The following is a 20043-nucleotide window of genomic DNA, read 5'->3' on the forward strand; positions in this document are numbered from 1 at the left end:
GACTACTGTTATGGGTAGAATTGTGTCTCCCCCACCCCATATGTTAAAGTATTAGCCCCCAACACCTGTGAATGTGACCTTTTTTGAAATGATCTTTGCAGGTGTAATTGAGATAAAATTAGGTAATCAGGGTAGGCCCTAATTTAATAAGATTTGTGTCCTTATAAGAGGAGACAAAGGGGATATAGGCAGAGACTGACATTATGCAACTGCAAGCCAAGGAACACCAGGGATTGCCGGTGACACAGGAGCTAAGGAAGGGCATGGAGAAGATTGTCCCTACAACCTTTAAGAAATCCTGGCCCTGGTAACACCTCAATTTTATATTCTTAGCCTCCAGAACTGTGAGGAACAATGTCTAGAATAACCATTATCTTTTAAAATAAATAATGATATTAATGTATGTGTTTATGAAGTGAATTTGAATAAGAATACATAACATATGTGGGGCATTTTCTTTTTACCCCAGTGACTCAGAAGTTTACTGATAGAAAATGGACATTCAAAAATTACCAAGTTAACCTTTGTTTACAAGCCTTCAGCTTCTCTGATCTGTGAACCTGTAAAGCAAAATTATTCGCAGATGTCGGCTCTGAGCCACATTTAAAATCCTCATTAGCCAAGGGAACCTCAGGAATACCCTAGCGTGCGTAGAATCTTAGTGGAAAGCTCTAATAAGGCCTCCAAAACTCAAGGCGTTGGAGAGCATGATGATGTTGGTTGCTAGCTTACAGCTCTGCTCTGAGTTGGTAAATTTCACTGAACAGAAGGCTCTTCTTGGAGCTACTTTGCAATGATAGGAAAAGTTGAAACTTTGACCAAAACTCAGTCAGGCCACAGGCCACATCTGGATTCTTATAGGCTCCGCACTACTATGTATGCTTCTGCACGGCTAGATGAACTGAAGGGGCCTTTTTGCTGGGGAGCATGAGGCTTCTTTGTGTCTTTCACTTTCTGTTCTATTTTTCACTCCCCTTGCCCATCTCATCATCTGGAGCTCAAGAAGGCAGAGGGATTAGGGGGAGCCTAGAGAATCTTTCCATCTTAATCTCGCCTTTTTAGAATTCTGGCTTGGCCCCGCGCATGCCCCTTGGGACATTGAGGTATGCTAACTGGGTTGCAAGAGTGGCTTTGGGACTTGAGGATTGCAAATGTGTTTATAAGGCAGGAGCCTGTGCAAATGAACACAGAGGTGGACATAGATGAACAAACAGACACATAAAGGGTAAAACTTTGCCTCACAGTTACCTATTTACACATTTTTTCTTCACTTGGAAGAAAATTAGTCCATGAGAGCAGAATCTGTCCTTTTTTTACATTTTCCCAGCCCCAGTGCTTGCATAAGGTTTCTAAAGAACAAGGATATAACAAATGTTTGTGGAATGAATACTAAACACACACATAAACACACCCACACATGCACACAAAGGCCACACTTCAGGGACTCTTCCTCCCATTGGTGTAGCCCTACAGGAGGTGTGTGTGCTATTTGGCTGATCCAGCGAGCTTAGTGCAGTTATGAAGATTTGTTTATATAGCACCCATTTTACACATTGTTTTATGCATAACTTTGCTATCAAAACAAATAAAGAGCTGGGACAGCTCTTTTCCCAAAGGAGAGAACCAACTTTTCCCCTTCTTTCTGCATATTCAGGACATGTCCAAGATATCGTCTCATTGTCAGTCACCCCACCTGGAACTGGCTTTTCATTCTCCTGATAAAGGGCACCTGCCAGGTAAGAGGACTGAGGCTCTTTGTCACTCTTGGGCAATTGATGAAACCGTGAGCTGAAGCTTCAGCATCGCTTACCTGGGGACAGATAAGCTGCAGGAATCGTGTAGCTCATGGACATGGTGGCTCATCTGTGTTTAAGATTTGAAGATGGCGGCATTGCTGGAAAGATTAACTTTGTGGAGTTGTGCCAGGAAGCCCCTTCTGTGTTCCTAGTGTATAATTGTCTGCAGTGCCACATTCTCTAGGAGGTTCACTTATTTTTACTATTGGATCTTCCACCCTTCTTTATTGTCCCAGTGGCCATCTTCCTTAATACTGATACATTTTTTAAATATAAATTTTATTGATTTTTCACAGAGAGGAAGGGAAAAGGATAGAGAGTCAGAAACATCGATGAGAGAGAAACATCGATCAGCTGCCTCCTGAACGCCCCCCACTGGGGATGTGCCCGCAACCAAGGTACATGCCCTTGACTGGAAAAGGAACCTGGGACCCTTCAGTCCACAGGCCGACGCTCTATCCACTGAGCCAAACCGGTTCGGGCATCTTCCTTAAAATTAATAAACTACCTGGTTGGACCATTTCCTTTGGGACTGTGAGGCATTTGCTGCAGCAGCAACACCTTTTTTTTTTTTCTTTTTTTCTTTACCAAGCAGCAATGGTAAATGGTATATATTCAAGTCCTAACATCTGGCACCTTAATGCAACCTTGGGTGGAAATAGGGTCTTTGCAGATGTAGTCAAGTTAAGAGGAGGTCATAGTGGATTAGGGAAAGCCATAAATTCAATGACTGGTGTCCTTACCAGAAGAGAAGAGGACTCAGAAACACAGACACAGAAGAAGCACAGAGAGAAGAAGGCCATGTGAAGGAGAAGGGACAGATCAGAGTTATGCTACCACAAGCGAAGGGACACCGAGCAGTGCTAGAAGTCACCAGAGCTAAGAAGAGGCAAGGAAGGATTATTATTCCCCAGAGTCCTCAGAGGGAGCAAGGTCCTGTTAAATGTTGATTTTAGATTTGTCACTTCTAGAACTGTGAGAGAATAAATTTATGTCGGTGTAAGCCACTAAGTTGTTGGTAATTTATGGCAGCCCAAGGAAGTGGATACAAGGCGGTTAGTCCCAGAGAGAACAGAACTAGAGTTGAAATAATAGCCTTTTCTAAAATGTATACAACTTTATTTTTTTAAACAAAGGGATCTGTTCCTTTTGATATCTATTTCTCTGTTCCCCAATTTTATCTGAATCTCTTTTTCCTTGCCCCAGTTATCTCTGTCCTGCTTAAATTGGGTTTCACTCCCATAAATTTCCCATCAGTAAGGAGTCTTGACAAGGAAGGGGTTTAGTTTTGAGATTTTATCGGGTCCAAGCTGCTCCAGTAGCTGCAGACCTAATCAGAGGCTTCCTTCATACACCCATGAATTGGATCCTTACAAAACTCCCTCCAGTTATAGGTAATGCTCTGAGATTAGTTTGTGGTAATTCTCAATATGTAGTTGTGTTTGATATTTTGAGTTTCTCCTTTTCTTGGAGTCATCAGAAGCTTTGTCACCCTACTTCTGCTTCATTTCACAAAGATGCTTAAATTGTATTAGTCTGATGGCTGCCATTGCTTGTATTTGGGGGGTTTATGGGAGTGCTTTATCAACAAGTCTTTGATTTGGCACCCTAGCTGTCCTGTCTGTTTTAATGGGGGCTCAGGAAGATTAAAACTTATGTCACCACCACCACTACCTTCTCTGAATCTATCCTTGGCTTTAGGTTACCATTTTATAGAGAGTCACTCCCTCTCTCACCAACTCCAACTCCATGGGATAAGATCACTTTCCAGCTCTGCTGATGTTGGGCTTGGCCAGGTACAATGTGCTTTGGCCAGTGCAACGTGAGTAAAGCCATGATCTTGCAAGTCTGAGTGTAACTTTACATTTATGACAGTTTAACAGGCATTGCATGCTTTTTGTCACTCCTTTGGAATTCATCATGAGAGCATGCCCTAAGTAGTCACTGCCTCTCTGGTTGGAATTCCAAAATGAGCCATATGGCTCAGAGCCATCCTAGCCAATCCACAGTTTTGTGGGCATGAACACATATACCTATTGCTGCATGTCATTGAGTTTTGGGATCATTTATTATATATGTTACTGTTATAACTGTTGACTATTACACTCCCCTTAGTTTTGATGACTGATGTGTGTATTACAAAATAGAATAATGCTTGGCAAACTATAGTACCTGAACCAAACCCAGCTGGCTGTCTGGTTTCATAAGGCCCTAAAGTTAAGAATAACTTTTTACATTTTTAAAGGTTATATTTTTAAAAAAGAGAGAGATATTGTATATGGCCCACAAAGCCTAGAAGATTTTCTTCTGGCCCTTTAAAGAAAATGTTTGCTTATCCCGGAAGCAGAGGAAAGAGCATGCAATCCTTAGTGTGAGAACTGAGTTTTATGTGCACTGACTTAGGTTACTGTGTCTCAGATTCCCCTTACGCAAAATGAGCTGGTCAAACTACAGAACCCTTGCGATCCCTTCAGTTCCCAGATTTTACATGAAATAGGAAAGATAATTATATTTGAAATATGTTTGTTTTGATGTTTTCACACCCTCACATTTGTGTAAACTCTAACAATAATAATTACATAGATGAGATAGGGTTCCTGTAACAAAGACAAAATTCCCTGGAGAAGATGCAGTGTGAGCTGGGAGCTGGGAAGTGGGGTGAAGGGAAGCAAGCTGAGCCTGGAGAGAACCATGGATGCTGGATACATACCATGCATTCATTAGCACCGATTCCTGCCTAAGTGAGCTTTATGACTCAGACTACAAATTTCTCATCTATGACTAACTAAGAAAGAAAGAAAGAAAGAAAGAAAGAAAGAAAGAAAGAAAGAAAGAAAGAAAGAAAGAAAGAAAGAAAGAAAGAAAGAAAGAAAGAGAGAAAGAAAGAGAGAAAGAAAGAAAGAAAGAAAGAAAGAAAAGAAAAAACATACCATGGTGTGTATGGATATACATGTAACATCTGATTTGACTATAGCAGCAAGAAGTTGGTCTTTTGTGAATTGATGTGATTTTGAGACACCTAAAAAATTAAAGTATGGTTCTTCAGCAAGAGATGAATAAAATATCAGTGTTTTATTGGAATGATGCTGTGCAGCTGAAAAATTGTTGAGTTTTGGAAATGGAGAAATTACATCTTTCAGAGTGCCAGCATGCCAGAGTGTACCCTGGAAGCATGCTATTTGGCTGCACTTCAGTTCCTATCAAGCATACCTAATATTTTCCTGTCTCCCCTACTCTGCTGTTGTGACTAGGAAAGGTAGCTGGGGAAAGCACTCACTAGCAGAGTTGGTGACTCGGCTCTTGGAGTAGAGCGCATCCCATGTTACCCTTGATGTGATTCCAAACATGTGATTCTATGTTCTCTCTTCCAGGAGGGGAAACTCAATCCATTTTAATTCTTTGTAAAATGTTGAATGATTGAAATGCTAATGCAGATCCTCCCCAACCACCATGTTATATGAAGAACATCTGCGTGGAATTTTTTTCTCTCCAGGTATTGAAGGGAACAAATGTTGCCTTCTCAGAGAACAAAAGTTTCTCTTTGGAGAAGGTGAATAAATATGGAGACTATTAAGGAGGCCAAGGTACGTTTCCTCTTCCTGTGTGCATAACTCAGAGTAAAATTCTTTACTTCTTTTACTGGCATTTTACATTTGTATCTGAAATAGTCAAAGTGTAATGTTCCGTATCAAATCTCTGTGCCAACTAAATTTCTAGTGTAGAAATTACTCATACTAAGACTCAATTTTTAGTCAAAGAGCTCTTTCCAACCTACTTTTCTGATCTGGCCTAGGTTCTCTTTTGCAGCTGAGTAAGATTCAGTCTCATGTTATGAGGGAATAACATGTCAGAGTTACCCAATGTCCCAATTGCAAGTTGGGAAGGACGTAGTCTTTTAGAGTTTCAAAGTCCTGCCGCAATTCTTCTCTCCAGTTATTTGGCTATTTCGGGAAGGGAGGAACATAGATAACAAAAAAATCTTCAATAGCACTAGACAGGCCATTTCCTTAGTGATGTTTTGGTAACTCGTGGTGAACAAACAGAGACACCCTGGAGAGAATAAAAGGTGAGAGGAAATGTAATTTAAATCTATGTCCCATGGAGAGGATGGATGAATAAAGGCTTGCCAAGTCCCAGTCCCTTGCACAGCCCTTCTGAGAATCATATCATTTAGCCTGACCTCTGGTCACTGCCATGCTGCAGTCTTCAGTGAGCTGTGTTCCCACTGTGCTTGCCGCAGCCCCACAAACAGGACTCCGAAAATACAAGAGCAAGGGACATGCCTTTGAAATTTCAGTGTGGGAAGTTTAGGACCACAGACAGAAGTTCCACTTCACAGAGTGAAGAACTCCACTCAAAGAGGTAGAACTGGGGACATACTTATAAATGTGCCTTTTATGTTTGGCTCAGGGCACTTTGCTGAGCTGGGGGCAAATTTTAAAGCAACTGAGCTTGGCTGGGCAACTTCAATAGTTGGATCATCAATATTATGGCTGGAAGCAAGGAATGGTTTCACATTCCTGTTAGCATAATACCACTTAAGGTGGGCTTGTAGTAGGCAGTTAGACAGGCATGAGCAGAGGAAGAACATAGGCCAGGTACAGAAGGTCAGCAGGGCAGAGAGCCTGGGTGCCCAGCAGTGGGCAAAGCTACAAGCCCTTGCACGACCACTCCCTTAAGCATGCCCGGAAAGCTGATGAATGTTCTATTGGGATTCCTCCCTAGGGCCTCCAATTATAAGCCCTCAGGATAGAGGACCCCATGTGGCTCTCCCTACAGAGCACACCCCTGCCGCTCCTCCCTCTTTTGTCCCTCTTTCTCCTAAGCTCCAAGGATCCTTCTACTACCTCTGTAATTTTCTAAATAAACTTTCTCTTATAATTTGAGTTACTTGGCTCTGGATTATTTTAAGCCACACTCAAGTACTGAGGTTGCTGAACCAAGGTCGGCCTAACTTGTTACTAACGCCGAGTGCTGGTTTCCTGCCGATGACAGGCTGATTGAATTGATTCAGGGATCATGTTAGTTTATGCATAATATAACACCCTTACCTACAAGAATATCTAAAACGATTAAAGAGGAAAGTAGAGATTTTGCCCTCCAGAGCTGTGAGTCCTGAGGAAGTTACACAAAGACACAGATAATAGATATTGTTCGCAGGGGATGAGAGAGCAGAGTCGAGAGAGTTTTGGTGGCCTGGCAAGTGGCTGGAGGTGGTGATACCAGGAGTGGTAGTAGTGAATGTCTAAAGGCACAGACAAAAGTGTGGATAGAATCATCCTTTCCAATACGATGTTGGTGGACCTTGGCTACCTTCCCTTTATCTCTGCTAATTTCTCCAAGCCTCATTCTCCAGCCTTCTCGTACTTCTCTGAGTTTTCCAATATCTAGTCACCATTTTTATTTCTCCTTAGGTTATTTGGAGTTAGTTTCTATGCTTTGTAGTCAAGAATCCTGACTATTATGATAGCAATTAGTGTTTAGGAATAAGAATTTGGCTATTTGCGTCAGGCAATGGCAAAGCACAACTATCTCCTGTGGTCACCTAACCTAGGATCTTTGGATGACTAAAAGGCTGTACAATCGATCAGTATGAAGAACCTGGGCAATTCAGTGCTTTTTGGAAGGATGACTGCTTCTAACAACAACTTGTTCCTCAAAGAGAACGTCAAGCTCAAGTCCCTAAATTCTTGGTTCAAGGACAGACTAAACAAAGACTCCATGATGGCTGGGTTAAAGAAAAATCAAAACAAAACCTTTAAAGTCCTGCAGCTGTAGATTTAAGAGAGCCAAAAACTAGATACAGATTAATTCTGTGGTTGCTGTAAGTCAGTGACATTTGAATTAATAGTCTCATGAGGTTTCTTAAGAAAAGTTGCTCAATTCAGATTGGCAAGCCAAATACTGGAATATAAATTTATGGGAGAATTTGGAGTATCCTGAGAATATGCATACTCAGTGCCCATGCTTAATGTCTCTGACACCCAAAGAAGTCCCTTCCCCTAAGTGTGAAGAGGCTGTTTATCCTCTTAGTGATGACCCTGTAATTTCTTACTCAACTTTCCTTTTCCAGAAGAATAGAATCAGATCCCACGGTGCCCGAGGTACCAATTACAATGTCAGAACTGTAAGGAGAATGACTACACAACAAAAGTATGTCAGGAATTTGCTTCTTTATAAAAGTAAATTAAATTGAAGAAAATATGTGCAAATAGATTCTAAGTAAGCTGGATCTAGGAAGGTACCCTGCAATATTAGATCAATCTGAATGTGTTGACGCAACTCAACTGGATTCAATTTGTTACTTCAAAAACTAGTCATAGTTCTAGTTTTTTGTTCTTGTTTTTGTCCGTTGATTGAAATGTAGACTCAATATTTTCCCATTCTGAGTGAGGTTTAGATGTGAGAAACTACATGATATAATGTAAAGGACTTCAGGGCATAGAAATTTTGCAGTGAGTTTATCATACGGCTTCCAACTAGCTCTCTAATGATTTCACAAGCAAGAGAAATCTTACTCCTAGCCTTCCACAAGGAGACCTGCAACCATTTACCAAGATAAATGTACTAGCTTTCTGGGTATTATTAAACAGTGGCTTTGAGTTAGTACTAATCCTGGGGACATAGAATGCCATTGTATCCCAGCAGTTAGAGTGAAATTTTAACCCAAGTTCACCTTGGAAATGCTCACTGGGCTCCTAAAACTTTACTGAAGGTATTTTTCCAATTCTTATGCATTGGAATAGTTATCCATACATGTTGAAATAATTATCTTTGGCAATGAGAAGAATTGGCTAAATAGAAGTGCCTGAAGTTTCTCTTGTCTAACAAAATAGCAAATCATTTAAAAATAAAAAAGAATAATGTCACTATCAATGCCATATAACAGTAGAGGTTTGGCATACACCAGGGATGAATGGGGTTCAAAGCATGTGATAGATTATTATAAACTGAATCCGTTCATTCCAGTTGTAGTTACTGACCCTGATGGAGTTTTCCTTGTGGACTGGCTATTGCCCTGGCAAATGTTTTATCTCTATCTCATTAAGAAGATCTGAAGCACTTTTCTTCCTCATGTTAGGTTCATTAGTATATCTTCATAATCTTATCTCAGGTTTAAATGATCTATCTGAATCTGTGCTACACAATTTATTCTTCAAATATATTAATTATCTTACCAACTGGTTTGCTACTCTGATTAATTGAGATTGATGAAAAACTAAATACAAGGACAGTTTCTTCACTAAGGCAATAAAAAATTCATTGGTAGGGTGTTCGGGGTCTTAGAGATGCCTGATAGTGATGTAGGCCAGGGTGGATGGTAGGGAAAGTTGACTTCCTAATATAAAAGGGGACAATGTGATTGGGGCCATGGTTTGTTTTTCAATGGATTATTCACTTCATCTTTATCACAATGCTATGAGGTAGACTATTCTGGTAGAGTCACTTTGTAGGTGGGGAAAATAAGGCACAGAGAATTTAAGAAACTTCCCCAAGATCACACAGCTGGTGGTGCTAGGTGTAAGCCCAGATACTTGGACTCTTGAGCCCATGCTTGTCATTCATTATACCTGCACTTTGCTTCTCAAACTGAACATGAAGATGAATTACCTGGGGATCTTGCTAAAATGGCAAATTTTGGTTTTAACGTTTGTTAAAATGTAGGAGTATGTGTGTGTGTGTGTGTGTGCACCCAATGCAATTCAGATTCTGCATTTCTAACAAGCTTCTGGAAAAGGTTCATGGTGCTGGCCCATGGATCACACTTATGAGTAGAAGGGATGCAGAGGATGAACTCTAAAGTCATATTTGTAGACATGGATCCTGGTCATTCAAACCAGCTTCCAGCATCTACCAGGTATTGCCTGCTATTCCTACCCTTGTCCTATGCCACCCATCACCCAGGTGCATTGTCATTCATACATATTTCAAACGGCTCGTGTGATTATTCCATCATGTTTTGTGCTTTTATGCATCCATGCCTTTATCTTGCTCCTTCTGCTTGAGAGGACACCATTCTCAAGATGTCACTGTGATAAATGCTTTCCTGACCTTGTTCTATTCAGTGTTAGTAGTGCCTTCCTCGTTGCTCATAGAGCACCATGGACAAACTCTTGTTTTTAACACTGATCATTTTGTACTGTACTTATTTAATTGAATTTCTGCCTCTCCCACCAGATGGTAAGCTATCCAAGGGCTAATATGATGTTCTGTTTATCTACATATATTTAGTACCCAGCAAGTGCTTGCCACATACAAGGTACTCAATACATATTTGTAAATTGAATAAATAAAGGAAAGAATAATTGAATATATGGGTGAATAAAAATGCAAAAGATGTGAGACCAAATCTTTTAGGCTATAACAATAATTTATACATTTTTGGATTGTATACCCCTCCTAAAAAATGAGTATATATAATATATATAAGTATACACATATTTTATATTATTTTTGTTTTATTTATTTATTCATTTATTACTTTATTTATTTTTCTTTTTTTGAGTAGAGAGGTAGGCTCAACTCTTTGGAGCTAGGTTCAGCTCTCAATTGGTGAGCCTAGCCTGGAAGAGCCAAGTGTAGCCCCAAACGTCGAGCTAACCCCAAAGAGCCGAGCCCACCCGCAAAGGTCTGAACCTAGCCCCAAAGGGCCTAAGAGCCACGCCTAGGCCCAAGAGCCTAGCCCAAAAGAGCTGAGCCTAGTCCAAATGGCCTAGCATCTCTTATGTACATTTCAAAGCAAACACAAACAATTTAAGAAAGGGCAAACTAAAATAAATAAAAGATTTGTTCCAATGGAATGCCTGTGTGCCCTACAATGGGGAGTATGTATCTCATCTCAGAGATCCCTGTGCTAGAACAGTAAGTAAAGTTACTAAATTTACGAAGGGGTAGAACTCACTTTAATGGTACCCTAATGAATACGAATCAGAAGAAATGAAAAGGGAGAAAAGAAATAGGTCTTTGGAAGTATAGGATTTCCAGGGCTTTTAGATTCCGCCCGAGAAAGCCAAAAATTGTACAGGGTGACCTAAAACCCAATGTGAGAAATTTCCGAGGCTTGATAGCTACTAGTAAGCGCCTTCTCCCTGCGGACTAATGGCTGGATCCGGACACAGAAAGTGGAGGGAAGCAAGGTACCGGGGCCCAACAGGATAATTCAAGACTCATCCGATACGCTCTGGCTGAAAATTAAAACACTTTATTTAGATCAGATCATTTGAAGCCTGAGATTAATAATCATCTTCCGTAGGTAGAAAGAGGCTCCTTTCTTTCATTTGACGTTGTTACTGAAATTAAGCATTTCAGCATTAAAGACTTTGTGCCTTTGTTGGATGAGTAGTAAAACATGTTCAGGACAAGGTCCAACCCAAGACGGAAGCAGGAGTCCCTGATGCTGCTGAGGATGAGAGGCCAGGGGGCAGGGCCCAGGCAAGGGTTCCCAGAGGAAATGAATGAGGCTGATGCTCCCCAAAGTGACCTTGCTTGCTCATATGCATTCCACATGACAGAACCTAGCCATGTGCCTTGCCTCGCCCCTTGGTAATCCGCTATTCTGCCTTAGTCATTCTCTTCTCTTCTCCCCTCCCCACCCCTCCAACCCTGGGCAGTCCACCCTCTGGGAAACATATAGTTCCTTCTGGGATTATATGTACTTAACACTGGTAAGCAGTAGCTCCTACCACAGCAGAAATTCTCCTTGGAGTACCTGTGGGTGCGTTCTTTTTAAAATTAATTTTATTTTATTACAAATAGTACATTACAAATAGTACATATGTCTCTTTTTTCCCCCATTGACCTCCCCCTGGCCTCCCTTCCCCTCCCCCCCGGCACAGGCCCTCACCCCCGCCCCAACCCGTGTCTTGCGTCCATTGGTTATGCTTATATGCATGCATACAAGTCCTTCGGTTGGTCTCTTACCCGCCCCCTCCAGCCCCAACCCTCCATCAAACAGACAGTCAAACTACAGCGGGAAGGCAGGGGAGGGTTGTGGGTGAGTTCTTGATGCCCTTGGAGAGTAACTATGGCCTCTGAGAAGCTATATCATGTAGACTTCATAAGAAGGAATCCAAGGTCAACATGTATACCTTGATTTGAATGTGGGTCACTGAAAGAGGCTTCCCAGAAGTTCCCAGTGGTTGTCTCCACTCACTACCTCCCCTATCCCACAGGCTTAGGTATCCTTAGCTCTCTCCTAAACCCGGTCAGTAGATGCTATAACTCTGCAAGTTTAATCATACAAGCCCCTCTTGAAACCTTCCCTCATCCGGGAATGCTGTGCCAGGTGGGCTCAAGGTTCAGGTGTAATTTGCACAGTCTCTATACTCTTTCACAGGCTGAACTGAAGACCTGTGCTCCTGCCCTCCATGTTACCTCCCTTCTCTTCCAACTCCCAATTGATTCTTTAAAATACATCATTTTCTCAATGAGAGTACTTGACTGTATCTTCTGAGCTCTTCAAGGAGGAATTGAGTTGTAATTACTCAAAGTTAATTGTGCCAGTTAACTCTTGCTGGATTTCCCCTCTCACATTTATTTTTACATTCCACCCCCCCCCCAGTTGAGATGCCCCACTTCTGAGCTCCACAGCTCCAGAGCATACGGTGCTTCTAACAGCTGAGTGTGCTGATTAAGAGAACAAACTTGGGTTTATTCTAAAGCTTAGGCTCTAATTCTGCCCAAGCAGAATCAGAGAAACTTTAGGCAAGCTCCTCTACATCTTTTTTTTTTTTAATTCATAAAATGGAGATAATAAAAATGCCTTCCTTCCAGAACCATTGTGGGAATTAAGTGAGGTGTATATTAAAAGTGCTTAGGAAAGTGCCTGATAGAGAGGAAGCGCTATAGTAAATATTGGCTGATGTTATAATGCTGGACACAATGTCCTCTAGGACCTTATTTGCTTCAATGCCTCTCTGACCAGACCAGACTTCAATAGAAACTGTATCTTATGTATCTTTGCATTTCCAGCCTGTGCACAGTGGCTGGCACAGAATAGATTTTCAATAAATGCTTGTGGAATGGATCAATGAAACCACAGATTATTTAAGGAAAGGGGTCTTAAAAGAAATTTTAATTATATAGAGTAAAATATACTCTATAAGTAAATTTTATGTACTTATCTGCTCTCCTCTAATGATGCCACAATTCTGATTGGTGATCAATATGACTCATACTTTCGTTTCTCACATCTAGCTTATAGATCAAATAATCTCACTTTGCCTGTCAGGTGTCTGTATATACCCTCTAAGTTACAGAACATTTTAAATTGCGCTCCAGCTAGTGATTCTGAAGGCAAAACCCAAATGACCATTCTCCTTACTCCACTGTGTCCCCATATCCTAACCCTCATCTTATATTGTATTCAAAACTTCCGATTCCCAGACTCTTACCCTCCTGAGGGGTTGGGAGCCCATGGCTGTCCCACGGGTTTGGTTACCCACATTTCCCTCCCTGCTTACCCAGCTTGTATTTTTCTCTATGTTCATCATCCATGGCTGACAACATCCTCTCAGTTCTCTTCACACTTTGTCTTTTCGTTATCACTTACAAAGAATGAGCACATTGTTCTTATAGGGAAGGAGGGGCCAGGTGAACTCTCCTATGGAAACCAGGGTAGACAGGATGCAGGAACAAGATGCTATACAGCCAGGTCAACTCTGTAAACTGGAGCAGTAGGACCACATGTCACAGGAAGATTTATGTATTTAGTGCTTTAGAGGCCATAAAAGTCTACTACAGGATGGGAAAAACCTTCAATTTATGCAGTCAATTCCAAAGAAAAAACATTTAATGCTTAGAGGGTTTTTTTTTTAAGTTTGATGACAGTGATGTTTTGTATCAATTAACTCCAAGTTAAATTACTTATGAACAAATCTATCAAATGGAAAGGTTCATTGTTTGAGTGAAAAAGTCAGTTCATTGTAATTATCCAATTCTGCTTAAAGAACATGATTAGGTACATTTTAATAGCAGTATCCAGAGGCCTGACTAGAAGCTTATTTCTCATTAACAAAACTTCATGCTTGGCTAGCAGGCCTTGAACTGTGATCATTTGCGGTAAAAGCAAAACAAAACATTGCTTTTGGATCTATTAAATCATCAAGACACCAAAATCTTAATTAGACATTTAAACTAAAAGGAGTGTTTAAATAATGAGGTTTCCTTTAACTCTTCTTAAAATTTTTACCTATAAAAACCAAGACATGCCTTTATGCCTTTTTTTTTTTTTTTTTTTTTTTTTGCCTGAGTCAACACAAAAGGAATTTGGAGAGAGACCTGGGTGGGGTCATTTAACTCCATCAATCTGCCTGCTATCTGTCAAACCACTGATTGAATTCAAGGCATATATCCCAAGAAACCAGAAACACCAATCAGAAAGGATATATGCACCCCTATGTTCATAGCAGCACAATTCACCATAGCTAAGATCTGGAAACAGCCTAAGTGCCCATCAGTAGATGAATGGATTAGAAAACTGTGGTACATCTACACGATGGAATACTATGCTGCTGTAAAAAGGAAGGAACTCTTACCATTTGCAACGTCATGGATGGAACTGGAGAGCATTATGCTAAGTGAAATAAGCCAGTCAATAAAGGAAAAATACCACATGATCTCACTCATTCGTGGACAATAGAGACCATTATAAACTTTTGAACAATAATAGATACAGAGGCAGAGCTGCCTCAAACAGATTGTCGAGCTGCAGCGGGAAGGCCGGGGAGGGTTGGGGGGCAGGAGGTAGGGGGGTAAGAGATCAACTAAAGGACTTGTATGCATGCATATAAGCATAACCAATGGACATAAGACACTGGGTGATAGGGGAGGCTAGGGGACTGTCTAGGGCGGGGGGATAAAATGGATACATATGTAATACCCTTTGTAATACTTTAAGCAATAAAAAAAAAAAAAAAAAACAAATTGAATTGATAATTAGCACCTGGCTGTTGACTGAGCAGTTTTCTTTCTGTTGATCTATCAACTGACCATAAACCCCTCTTTTTTATTCTGGTTCTCCAGTATAGTTCTCTGATTAAGGCACCCTTAAGGATGGTCCAAGTATTGCTTTATTTGTTGATTTTGAGACAGAGGAACATCAATTTGTTGTTCCACTGATTTATACATTCACTGGTCTATTCTTGTATCTGCCCTGACCTGGGATTGAACCCACAACCTTAGTGTATCGGGATGATACTCTAAACAACTGAACTACTTGTCCAGGACCAATCATCATCTTAAAGACCAGAAAACTGACCTAGTAGACTGCATAAAACCATCTATTCTTTTCATACATTTAATAAATATCTATGTCACCACAGTACTCATAGATTTAATAGCAAGTCATATCTCTTTTTAATTTCGTTCTGATAGAAGAAAGTGACACAAATATTGGGAGAAATTACAAGCTTAGATTTCTTAATATTTCAGATAGGGTTTAATGATTACCCAAATCTAATAAAATCTATAGACACACATCTTTGCAAAATGTCTCCTCACTTAACTCTCATTTCTCATATCAAATCTCCTTGTCTTGTCTAATTAATTTAACTATTATTTCAGCCAGATACTCAAATATCTTGTCTCTACATTATCCATTTCGTGTATGTATGGGAAACATGCTAGTGAGGGCATAAAGTTACCTGGATTCTATGATCACAAGATAAAAAGACATGAAAGCAGAGGGAGGAATGGTGACTAGCAGGATGGAGGACTGCTAAATGCATTCTTGTAGAAGAGAATACCTGTAAGGACCGAGAGAGAGGGAGACCTATAAAAGCAAGCCAGTTCTTTCGGACGAACCCACAAAGCCTCGGAATGTGAAGTTACCAGGTGCCTCAAGAGCACCCAGTGTGCTGGGAGAGAATCATGTTCCTCGCCCCAGGGGACAGGAGAAGCATATTATGTGGAGAAGCTGAACCAGAGAAGCTCTAGTATTGGAAGCATCTGTTACAGAGGAGGCATCTGGAGAACCAAGTAATCCTCTCTAAGTAAATCCAATTATTATCTCTCAACAATCTTCAGGAGGCTAGCAGCCAGACATATAAGCCCCCAGCAGAGGAATAAGGTTCTTTCTCCAGGGAAATTGAATTTTCTCAGACAAAAAAGGCATTCAGATACCAAAATGGGGTGATGGAGGATGTTTTGAAAGAAAGTATGAGCTGACCATTCAATGTTAAAGTCAATTAGTTGAAAAGCCTCATCCATGCTCACAGAACTTCTAATCTGCTTTGTAATCTCTCATCCTTAAGAACAGATGATCATGGATCAATAGACTTTTAGGGAAAGTTTACTATATGCAAAAGAAAAAACTGGAAAAAAAATAGGAATAAACATGCAAGGAGCAGAAGGAAACTCCAATATCACCACTGAGATGACAAGACACTATATCCTTGAAACCATACAAGGATGGTCTAACAAGGAACAATTAGAGAACCAATAATGAGCTGGTAGAGAGTAAAAATATCAGTAGATTTTAAAATTATGTTAAAAAAAAAGAGTTGGGCCATATACTTTAGAGAATTCCAGGAAGACGTAAAGAAAGATAAAAAGAAATAAAATAGGAATAAAAAGATAAGAAACTAAGAGAATCAATTAGGAGATATAATATTTAAGATGATCAAAAAAAAAGAAGAAAACAATGCAGAGGTCATGATTAAAGAAAAAATGCAGACAAATCCTCAGAATTAAAATACATGTAAAGCAAATCACCATTAAGATTCAGAACAAAAAGAGAAAAGGAAATATTTTTAAAGCTTCCATAAAGCAAATCAAAGGGCCAAGAACAAACAAAGGTACCAGACTTCTAACATGGCACCTTGGAAAATAAGAGACAATGGTATTTTGCCTTCAAAAGCTCGATAGAAAATTATATCCAACTTAGAATTCTATATGTGGCCAAACTAATATTCAATTATGGTGACAGAGTATTCAATATGCAAGAGGTAAAGGCCTTCCAGGAGGGCAGCCACGGTTAGGTCCACAATGACAGTGATGTAGGAGGTCTAAAGGAAAATGGGTTCAGTCTAGAGCTGAGGGGGCCCCAGAAGGGCTATCCCCCTGTAACAAATGAAACTGAGACGTTATCCAAGAGTTGTAAACACTGGTTGAGAAATATATCTCAGAGGTGTTGTAGAGTATGGAAAGACTGGACCTCAGCTCAAGGACAACTAAGCCAATGGCAAAAGAATAATTAAATGTGGAAGAAGAGGAGTTGTTACAAGAAAAACAGATGGTGACTGTATACTACTCAGCTCAGCAGTGATAATTATAGACACAATAATAAAAATACTGAATATGCATTTGGATTTCATAAAATGTATACTATGTATTGGAAAGATAAAAAGAGAATAAAGATCCTTATCTATCAAAATTATAAATTAGTACATTATGTTTTAAGATGAATTAATAAAGGGTGGTAGATATATCTTATTTAGAAAAAAAATGGAATAAAAGAAATAGTAAAAAGTGTTAAAAATGGATGCTTTCATGGAGTAGCAGAGAGAAAGGTCTTGACAAGGATCTACCATCTACTGTTTTTAACATAAGATTTTTAATTTTATGACTTTTAAAGCCATCCTTTACTTAATACTTTAGAACAATTTTTAAAACTTAAAAGGAATAATAGTAAATGAGTATACAGTGACCCTTCAACAATGTGGGTTCCAATTGCTTGGGTCTACTTATACATGGATTTTTTTTTTTTTTTTTTTAGTTGACTCAGATAGTTTAATTGATGCAGTTCAAACCCACCTTGTTCCAGGGTCACCTATAAATCTAAATTGTCAGGTAAAATTGGTGACTCCAGGGACACTTGCCATAATTATTCTGCAGATTCACCCTCCTTGATGGCACATGACCAGATACATTTAGGGTCCACATACCCCAGTTTAAGAAGTTTGGTCTAGACTCTTTCACGATGGGTAAATATATGGTTCTCATTAGACTCTTTGACACACTGACAGTGGCTGGAGGACACCCCCTTTGCCCCCTCAGATCCTTCTTCAATGCTAAGAAGTTGTATCCTCTGTATTAATGATTCCAAGAATGGCCAGGAAGAGTCTGAGAACCTAGAATTGATCTCATTACCCTTGTTTGTACTTATAATGAAAGCAAGGCTCAGCAATTTACTGATGTCATATAGATAGTTCATTCCCATTCTTAGCCGGTCATTAAAGAGCTAGTTGCTATGCTGCTCTACTATAATCCAAGCCTGAGGTATATCTATTTATATGTTCTTAAAATTTTTTCGCAGCCAGACTGAGCCTATGGAGAAGCTGCAGAGCACCAGCTGTCTGCGGTTTATATTGTTAATTCATTAAACTTCATGCTTTATCCTCTCCGGAAATCACTGCCATCCTGCTTACCGGCAAACAATAACACTGAGAAGCTTGCTGCTGCAGTTGCTGACAATATCAATTATTTAGTTTTTTGCCAATTCCTCTTAGACATTTTTTTTTTTTTACTGGAGAATTTACACTGTGTTATTGAATTGAAAACAGTGGAAAGCTTTGGGGAATGTAAACTAATTAGCTAGCATTCGGAAACCCCTTTGTTAAAGATAATTTGTTTACATGACTAATTCAACCTTTTAATTATGGGGGCCTACATGGGCTATGAAAGGTGCCGCTGTAGCCATCCTTTGCTGGGCACAGGGATGCCAACATGGCAAAACTTATTCTTCTTTGTGAGGAGGTATGATGCCCCAGCTCATTGGCACCTAATCTTGCTTAGAGTTAGTTACACTTGGGACCAGCTTTGGGCTTCCCAGATTTCCAGTTGTGACTTTTTCTGAGCAATTTCTCATCTATGTTAGAAGGGCAGCTACTAACATACCTACTTCATCCATTCTCCACCTTTCCATAGCTCCTGCTCTCCCACCTCTATTTGTTCCTTTTAGATGTCTTTGTCTTTCAGAAGTCCTGATTGGACTTTTCAATGCTAAGATGTTTTAATGCCTTCTGTATTCAGTATTCCACGTCTGAACAGTAATTGTTTATTATCCAATCTATGGGTACTCATCATGTTAACTTCATGGCTTGGGGTAAATACAGCTGAATTTGCCCTGGTAAAGGGGAATAGAGTAGACTGGCATCTGTTTTTGTCACAGTGAACAGGATGTGGTTCTAATATATCAAGAGTTAGAAAAGAACTAGGTAAATATTTAAATGTTTCTTTCTGGCCTTTTGATACGGAGATACTTAAATGCAACTTTCTTTTTCTTTTCTTTTTTTAATTGATTTTTAGACTGAGGAATGGGGAGAGAGAGAGAGAGAGAGAGAGAGAGAGAGAGAGAGAGAGAGAGAGAGAGAGAAATTGATGTAAAAGAGAAACATTGATTGGCTTCATCTTATACTCACCCTAACTGGGGATCGAGCCCACAACCTTTTGATGTACTGAATAACATTCCAACTGACTGAGCCACATAGTCCAGGGCCAAATGCAACTTTCTTGATAAGAATGGTTGGAATATGGGCATATATTTGTGAGAGTGATTATGAGAAATAATATCAATTTTTTGTGATAGCTGCACGTATTTTAATTAACTAGTACAGTGGGGCCTTGACTTAGGAGTTTAATTTGTTCCGAGACCGAGCTCGTTAAGAAGCTCATTAAGGAGCTCATTAACTCAAATTACTCTATCAACTCAATGCAAAAAATCGCCCAAGAGACAGCTGGTATCTCAAAAAACTCATTAGTCGGGACACTTGTAAGTCAAGGCCCCACTGTAGTTAAGATTTAAGGACTGTATTAACAAATAACTTTAGCAAGAGCATTCCAAATATAACTGCAGTTCATGTACATCTTGCATGAGTTTTCTTGGCTGGTGTCTACTCAGATGCTAAACCCTGAAGAAAAGGTGGGTTGATAAATAATTTAATGTGTAAATGAAATATATTTTTATCTTTTTCCATTTGCTAGGTCCAATTAGTAAATGATTACCTTCAAGAAATAAATAAATGTCTATGACAAGTATTTTAAAGCATTTTATGCATACTTATAGGTATGTTTTAGCCTTTCTTAATCAGGGACCCACTTAAGAGTTATTCAGCAATATTATCTTCCAGGCAGCTTTCTGCAGAAAGGCCATCTCTATTTTGTGGTATTTACACTCCAAGTTCTTTGTTCTGTGTTGAAGGTAATTGAGATCTTCTGTGTCATTCTGTAAAATTGTGGGGCTGGAAGTATGTGGAGGTCTTTAGTTAAAATCCAAGGAAGGTTGTGTTCCCACTGCCTCCTGATCATA

The sequence above is a fragment of the Myotis daubentonii genome, chromosome 4, assembly GCF_963259705.1.
Source record: "Myotis daubentonii chromosome 4, mMyoDau2.1, whole genome shotgun sequence".
Lineage (NCBI taxonomy): Eukaryota > Metazoa > Chordata > Mammalia > Chiroptera > Vespertilionidae > Myotis > Myotis daubentonii.